Source organism: Fundulus heteroclitus, chromosome 12, assembly GCF_011125445.2.
Source record: "Fundulus heteroclitus isolate FHET01 chromosome 12, MU-UCD_Fhet_4.1, whole genome shotgun sequence".
Lineage (NCBI taxonomy): Eukaryota > Metazoa > Chordata > Actinopteri > Cyprinodontiformes > Fundulidae > Fundulus > Fundulus heteroclitus.
In genome coordinates this window covers 5378961-5388313 of record NC_046372.1, presented here as the reverse complement: position 1 = coordinate 5388313, position 9353 = coordinate 5378961, and positions in this window count along the sequence as shown.

The window sequence follows — 9353 nt, the reverse complement described above, 5'->3', positions numbered from 1 at the left end:
GAAATAAAGTAGCTTTTTAATGGGATTCCAACTTACTGGATTGCACATGTATATTATCTAAAGTCAGTTTTATTTTATTGTACGTTCTTTTTCCAGTTTTATTTTATTGAAGACGAAAAGTGAGCCTAAACCAATGAGGTATCAAATACACTTTTTCATAAAAAAGTCCAATGGGGCTTTTTGTTTTGTGATCGTGTCAACAGGCTGAATATTTAAATGAAGAAAAGGAAACCTTAACAACAATTTACTGAGAAAAATATATAATTATGTTGCGTCAATTTGTTTCAGCCCTTTTTGTTGGGAAAATATTATACTTATGTTAATAAATATTACAATGGTTCTATAGCTTTGCACTCAAAGGAAATAACTTAAAACTTTTTTTATATGATTCACAAGAATGCTTTCTTTACATTGAAACATTCTTCTTTATTTACCATTATGGAAACATGTGCATGTTTAATTAAAACTAAAGGCTTCATTTCTGGCCCAAAGCAGCTGCAGTAGCTTCAGTAAGTTCTCCAGTTTATTATGTCATTTGCAGACATTCCTTTAAAAAGCCTAAGCAACAAAGTAGCACCGCAGGATGCAGTCCACTCCTTCAAATTAAATTAGAATGGTGCCAATTTAATTATGTTGCTTTTACAAAGCATGCGGTCAATCAAAAATCCTACAAAGATGTACATTTATGTCATGGTTGAGTTACATTACAGTTGGTTTTGGTTGCTTTTCTTACACATAAAATGCTACAGCTATGAAAATGGTTGATATTTCTTTGGCTGTCCTGTAAAATGTCAATATATTGCATTGCAAATACCTTTTCTTTAGCAACAGTATGACCACGTTTATGGATGCGATTCAGACAGTTCACATACAGTGTCCTCTGATGCCTGTTTGTTCTCATCAAGTATGAGTTATAACCTTTACATTCAAAGCCCATTATGGTCATTTCATTGCATTTATAGTTGGTGTTCATTTTTAATATTGAGTATCATCTGGAGCTAATTTGAAAATGTCGCTGATATGTTGAAACGTTTAATTCACCAATTCACATCCATACAGGTCAACTGAATAATACATTTCTGTATGTAATAAAAAATATTGTTTTACTGTAAATTTAAACATTGTCTTGGCAGCTGAGTTTATTGGATCACATAAAACATAACAAGCTGCCTAAGGTGGGACTGGCTGTTTAAGTTTTACCAATAACACAGAAAATTGATGATTATTTCATCAGTGCATGTCTGAAATCTTTTAAGTTGCATTTAACCAAAAGATCAAAGCAGTCAGTCTCAATCTGCCCCGTGCTTTTAAGAGATTTTCTACTGTTTAAATAGATTTTTTTTCTTACTGCATGTCCATCTGTCACCATTTTCACATCATTTTGACAACTGACAACACAGAGGGATCACAAGCCAACATTTAGTGTATAAAAATATCCAACTCTCTTGACTGGAACATGGATACCCCGAAGCCTTTTGTAAACAATCGAACAAAAAAGTGAACTAACAAGACTCTTAAAATGTCGATAAAGGTTGGTTTTGGATGTAGATGATGTACATTGTCAAGGACAATATGTTTTTTTTGCCAGTATTCCAGCTTGCTAATGCCAAAATCATTGCCCACCAAAGCTTATTTTATTCCAATTTTTACCAATGTTTGTAGATATGAAGCCAAGAGATTCAATTCCTGCAAACTATGTAAAAAGTAGATTTTGTAAGAACAAATCTTACTTACCTGCCATACCTTGCACATTTCTCCATATCAATGTCCCTGTTTGTACTTCCAACAATGGCTTTAATTTCATCCCTGTTACTGTTTGTCCGAAACCTTTCCTTCATCCTTTCTGTAGCTTGCTTTAGAGGTTGTATAATGGTTCAATGTCAGACTGTGGCTGCTGTGTGTTCTGCTTTTTCTTCCCCTTTTGTACCCCATTTTAGACACTATTTTTGGTATAAAAATGGTATCTACTGTATATTAGCTACATATAGCCACGACATATAAAAAATTATGTGATTATAAGTAGTAAACTTGTTTTAAACTCCACTTTGGCCTTCCATTTTTGATAAGAGGATAATGTGAATACTTTTATGTGTCCAACAGGAAGCAATGGGTATTGCGAAAAGAAAAGATTAGTATGAAATACGGTAGAGCTTCGGACCATGCACACCTGGTCCTCCAAGGAAGTCAGTGAACAAATAAAAGCTTTTCACATCCAATCACTGTTATATTTCCAGGATGAACAGGATATGCCAAGAAAAGAATGTTATTGATGAACAATATGTTTTCAGTCAGAAGTAAAACTGTCGCTGAATTGAGACATATGCAACCAAAATATATGTTTGTTGAAATTCTATGTTTGTTGGACACTTGAAATTACATGTTTGTGGTAAAGCTATTCATAAAATTACAAGTCAACCTAAAGGCTTTCTGTGTGTTCTCACTTGCTTTTTTTTTTTAGCTTATCGAACAAGAAAAGAAACTAAAACACAGAAGGACAAATGTGATATTTTGCAAACAGAGATTTACTTGTTTTTCAAGAATAGCTATAATAAACGTCATGTTGATTTGAAGCCTGCAGAGGCAGAAATGTCAGAAAATCCCCCATCCAGATGTCAATTTTGCTCTTTTCTGGGTCAGGAGAAGCGAGAGTCATCCCTGGGTGTTACAGACGATGCTTGTTGAACAGGTCAGCCATCCATTTCAACCCCAAGACAGAGCCACATGAGACAACCAGCACGCTTACATTCACATCCTCAATGTAAAATGCCTGTTGACGTGATTTGCAAATTTTTGGACTTTAGGTGGCCGTGGTTGTGAGTGCAGTCTGGGGTGACTGTGACTGAGTGACTGGCAATTTAAATGGTCAGTATCACTGGAAAAGCCTGTCCACTTATCATTTCACAGGAAAAAAGGTCTTATGTAAAGAGCAAGCTATATTAAACAAAGATTATAGGCAGTGCTCAAATGATTTGACTACATATTTGTCCCAGCAGTGCCTTGGTATGAGTTTTCTTTGAGAAGGTATACAATTAGTTGATCAGAAGCAGCACTTTCATTTGCATTAAATATAACCCTTTTTAAATGCACAACAAACGTAATGCCACAAAATCCTTTGTACTTAAGCCTATTGATACAGCACATCTGATTTGAAGTACACTGGCAGCAAAAGGCCACCAGAGGGAGCTTGAGAACAACATTCAGAATGTGTTTCTTCAAATGCTTCTGGATCTTCTTTCCTAAATTATGGTCATTTAGAAAAACAAACCAAACCAAGTACTGCAGTAAAGTCATAGGAAATGGATACTCTCCATAGAGTTAGAATGTCAAAACAATGTTAACCGTGTTTCAACATAGCAACAAAAGTTTAGCTTATTCTGTTTGTGAACACAACACTTTGAATGCATGCAGCAAAAACACATTGGAAAAAAAATAAAATTTCCTGTTTAACTTTTCCATGACCAAAATTATTTGTTGATGCTCTATAATTAACTTATAACTTTGTCCCTAAATACTAATAAATAAAAATAATTTTAAAATACAATTCTTATACAATAATCTACACATATAGCTGTATAAAGGGAACATTTTTTTGTTTTCTTGATGACATTTAATGTTTCTTTTTACTCACCTTACCTGAATTCTCCCGTTTATGGTCAACTTACTGTACTAATTTATCAATATGCTCCTAACATTTTTTTTTTGATAAAAATGTAGCTGTTGAAGAAGTCACAGTAATTGTAAATTAAGATTTTCTGCCCCCAACGACTGGACAAGAAACATATCATCATTGCTTCTTCAAGTGCTTTTAAATACAACGTGTAAGTGTTTTTTTGTTCTTTTGTTTTTTTTTCAGTTTCAGGGTAAAAGAGGTTGGAACCAACAGTTCAGGTGAAAAATAAACCCGGTGAGTTTGAAAAGGTACACCGGTTCTAATGTGAATGTAAACCAAGTGTTAGCAAAGCTGGGGGTTATTGAAAACAAACATTATGGGGTCCAAAATGTCAGTAAAACAAATGTCTACAGCAGAGTGTCCTTACATGTAAGGACACTCTTAAAGCTGCATTCCACTGAGATTTCAATGTGCATTGGGTTTTCGGATGTATTGTCTTTTTTTTTTTTTTGGGCCACTGCAGCTGTCTTCACATTGTTTTCTCTCTGACTTAAGTTAAGAAAGGCAGCTGGATCGTGTATCGATCAAAAAACTGGAACGACCGTTGCCGAATAATGCAGAGCTTTCCCACAGGTTGAAATGTTTTACCACCATCCTGTAAATAGAACTGAAAACATAAAATGTATGAATTTTTAGTTTTTCAGTATTTCAAACTTGAAATATCAGCCAAGTAATGGGACCAGTTATCATGAGTTGTTAATGAGAACTTGCCAATTAAATAACACATTAACCTAAAGCAAACTGTTATTCTGCCAACAACCACCATGTTAGGAGGAAGCAGCACAAGCGTCTGCAAAAAAGAAGAAGAACAAAGGAATAAACATTTTCCCTACTGTTATCTGAACAGACTCACCTGCTTTCAATGTCATTCTTCATTCCTCAGTATTTAAGCTCCCTTGTTTCATTTTTCCCTGCTGGTGTCTTCTGTTGTACTCTCCCTGCTTCCATGCCCTGTTTTCCTCATACTGAATCTTGAAAGTTTCTTTGATTTCAATTAAATATTTCTTTTTATAATGGTTATCCAGAGTTCATATCTGCATTTTGGTCCTGTTCCAACATATTTCATGACATCATTGGCTGCTAGACTGGAGAAGGAGTCATGACTATTTACTACCAAGTAGGTTCGGGAACTTGAAATACAGAGGACAAAAAAGAAAAAAGAAAAACAAAAAATACCAAAGGTCACAGTCACAGCACTACAGAAAAGGCAAAGGAAAAAATATTTTCTGCAAATGTAAACATGATGAGTTTGCCAAATGGTGCTCAGACTTTAACTAAAATTGTGTGCTTTGTGAAAAGAGAAAAAAAAACAGATTTTCTTATGACCAAATACTCCAAAAGAAAACATGTTTGAAATAGCAGTTCATACCCACTGTTAAGTAAGGTGAAGAATGTATTATACTCAGCAGGACCCCTTCATTCAAAGAGCCAGAGAACCCTGTTGAAGTGTTGTGATTTTTAATAGAAATCTGGTTACCTCTGCCAAGAAAACCCAAAATGGGTTATCATGGGGGGCTTTTGTTAAGATAATAATCCAAATCAAATTTTTATTAATTCCGTACCACAGTTTACGTAATGGTTTATGTAACCATAGTTGAAACTGTTAAATAGGCTGTTGAGTTAAGATTATTATTTCTTTCCGGTATAAAGATGGATTAGAAAGTCCTTTACCCACATTTACTTATATTGGGTTGCCTATTTCTTTGAAAAGCAGCCTCATTTATTTAACAATAATTACTCTAACAACCATATCATTATCCAGTTAGGTCCCTAACTCCATGTGCCTCCGTTTGTTAAAAATAGTACTGGCAATTGCATTAGTGTTGAGAAATCAATACGCGACTCACTTGGACTCACAGTCCAAGCAACAGTTACCGGTACTTGCATCGAAAGCCAGTTAACCCATGTTAATGGGCGGGGGAGTTGTTGTAGAGTGACTACATAGACAACATAGAGCTTATGTGTGTTAAAGTATACTGTATCTATGCAGTATACTGCACTCACTTCCTTTACACACATAAGCACAGACTAAAAGCTGACTGAACATTGATGTTCAGTCAGCTAGGGACAGATGGTCTTACCTTGGGACAGATGGTCCTTCCACAAGGTAAGACGTGTTGCCTCTAAGTTCTCACTCTGGTAACTGAGTGATGATCACAACTATAAGCAAAGAGGACATACATTTATAGATCTGTGTTTCTCAGGGATCCTCAGCATGGTGGTTATTACTTACAAATACAACTGAAAAATCTAATTTGCATGCTAATATGAAATCTAAACGTCCAAAAGAGACCCGTTCTTCCTCTCGCCTAAACTGTTTAATTGCAACTGTTAAACATACAACTTCACCTTAAACCTTTCATCTTACTTAGATAGTAGGTTTGTTCAGTTCATACTTTTTCAATCTCTTCCTTTCTTTCTTTGACTACCGTATTTATTTGTCATGTTTCTGGCTTTGTACAATTCAGATTAGTAATGGCTTAGCCTGTTGACATTTCTTGTTTTATGAGAACACATTCTCCTGAAATTGATAGGGAGCGCTCTAACCATGCATAATTCATTATCCTTTGAAACCTGGGTCATGGCATTGAGTGAATGTACTTAAAGTAAGACACAACTCTTGATAATTACAACAAAATTAGAATTATTAAGGCTTTGCAAGACAATAATGACTGTTTTCAAGAGTATCTAAAAGAATCAGGCTCCATAGTGGTATGATTTGCAGTCAATTATGAGCTGTAATAGTGGGAAATTTTACTTTGGTCAGTTTCTCCTAGAATGATCTGAACCACCAATGACTGCAAACAAATCTAACATCTTCTCACAATCTTGGAGCCTGTGCTTTTTTTCTGAGATTCTAATATTGTTAAACTGCTTATTTACACTACAAAGTCAATCACTCCGAAGGGACACAAGAGGAGCGAGAATGAGGGGATGGATGGATAAAAGGTTGTCTGGTGAGTCTGATTATTGGTGAGGAACAAGAGCTTCTGTCTCTGCAGGTAAATGACATGGAGCTATTGATTGTCAAAAGAGCTACAATTTACTAACTATAAATATTTATATTTAATCTTATAAAAAATTAATAATACCTACATTAACAAGTAAATAAACATTCTTGAAATAACTTGTCAAATGTATTATTAAATATTTAAATGTAGAAATCATTACTGAAATGGTAACCTTGCCTGCAAATTAAATTCTTGCGGTATTCGTGCATTCACAAACATACAAGAATCCATCTTGTCCTGCCCTCGTCTCAACTTTTTGGGCCTGAACCAAAAATAGTTTATTACAGTATTATGGTTTAAGGCAGGACATACAGCTGTGACAAAAGCAAGAGCTGTCGAGCAGCTGAACCGAAATAACCATGGCAGCGCATATGGTTATGCCATAGCTGCTGCTATCACATCTGTTTTGTAAGAAACCACAACTTCTTCTTTGAAAGAAGCCCAATCAGCTTAGAAAATTCTGCTTAATGTCCCTCCTTCGAACGGATTTGATGGGAGCAGTCCCAGATTGATAATGTGCAAATGTAGAATGCTAGTTCCCAGGGTTCCTAAAACAGAGCGCAGCATTTGGTATTTTATCTTGGCAAAAGAGCAGCAGCCTGCAAACATGGAAGCCAGTAAGAGAAGGAGACCAGAAATACAAGAGAACATAACATCATATACCTGTCCTGTGTAATTAAAAATTTTGTGCAGCAACGGACAACGTTGAGTAGATGGGGAGGTGTTAAATAATAATAATAATAATAATAGTAAAAGAGCTACGTTGTCTCCCCCTGGATGAGCTGCCCCAACCCAAAGCAAAACTCTGAGAAACTAGCAGGGCCAGCTATCATGCAGACCATTCCAGAGCCTTTCCTGCAGCAGCTTTATCCACGTTTGTCACTTATTTTACAGGTGCCATGCTTGTGGTGAGCTAATCAGCCTTGTTGAATGACATCTCTGAGTCATGTAACAGGCTACAGTGGACCTCTGCACCACTGGCATGTATGCGGGCTTCTCTGTCTGAGTGTGTGCATATGTTTCTGTGTGAACGAGAATGTTAGGGAGAAATACCGCTATGAACGAACAGAGGGATTTTTATAATAATTTTTTATATCAAAATCGCGTTTGGGGTGATGGGGTGGACTCTGTGGCGATTGTAGTTGATTGCCAGCAAATCGCATACAATAAGAGATATGCGAGACTCATGATAATGTCATAAATAGACTACAGCATTGCACACATTACAGCAATTTCAACAACTTACTCACAAATAACAACATATTAACGAATAAATATGTTAATTGTAAGGTGAGCGAACTTGCTTTTCGGAGTCTCCATCTCTCCATTCTCCGTAACCACCCAAGCGTTCTGGCAGGAATCATTCATTCACTGGCTTGCTTGAACATCTGCCTTCATGTACACCTAATTCCTATGTTTGCGTATTGGGACACATCCGACTTTATCGTTATGTATGTACTGATTAGCTTCTGAGCTTTTCAGCTGGTTGATAGCGTTCCCATTTACGGACTCAAGAAATATGTTTCCTCGTTGTAACACTAGGCTGTTTCATCATATTATCCTCCTAGTTCAACCACCTTTTATGAGAACTAAATGAGAATGCACCCATTTTAGAGCCATCGCCATGTAATGTAAATAGACGCAGATCATACTCAACCGGAAATGACTAGCAGACATAGCTTAATTGCAGAAGTAAACCAAAAATGCCTGTGAAACTTGTCCATAGGAACCGTTTGGATGAGGGGTGTAACGTGCAAAGTTTGTATACAACCCTGCAAACGGAGGATTGTAATTACATTTCAACGGACGTGGGGGGGGGGGGGGGGGGGGTTGTTGCGCTGATATTATGAAAAGTTGCCCTCGACTTCCTATATTTAGGAAGTTGTTAAAATCCTGCCCCACCAGTTCTGGCTGCTTCCCCGCTGCCAAACAGACCTATGTTTAGCCAAAACCTTAAAATGCCAGAGTTTCACTTTCTTTTTATTTCCCCCTCAGCACACGCTGAAACAATAAATCACGTCTGTTGGACACTTGAATAAAGGTATTTCTTCCATGTTTGCTGGAGTAAAGCAGGCTCCATGAAGTCATTAAAACTTTGCTTTTGAGCATGTGGATCAGTTTGGAGCCGCAAACAGTTCACACTGAAGTCTGATATAGGCAGATTTTAAAAGTAATTGGAACTACCACACCAAATGAAAATAAATAATAAAAAGATTTCAGAAAATATTGGAATTGAGCATTAGGACCTGTTTCCTAGAAGTGCAGTAAATTTTAATGTAGTCTCTCCAGAGATGCATTGATATCTATTTATTAAATTTTTGTGGTCCAGGCTGAAGGTCATTGGTTGTTCATTACACCGTCCCCCAGCATACTTCAAAAATGGCCAAATGGAGGGAAGCGGAACACTCTGTGACCAGGAGGGGGCGGGGTGTGCATCCACCTTACCAAAACAAGTTGCTCTCAGTAAAAAACAAAAAACAAAAAAAGATAAACTAGATACTCACTAGATAGTTACTAGATACCTTTAACACCATTGCTGGTATGTAACAACATTTTTTTTGTGATTGTTTATTGGAAAGCGTCACTCTCGCTGCACCACTGTTATTTACTGTGCCCCTAAATAGGAGGCTGACAGAACGGTTTCAAGCAGGTGATGCCCACAGTCTTAAGTG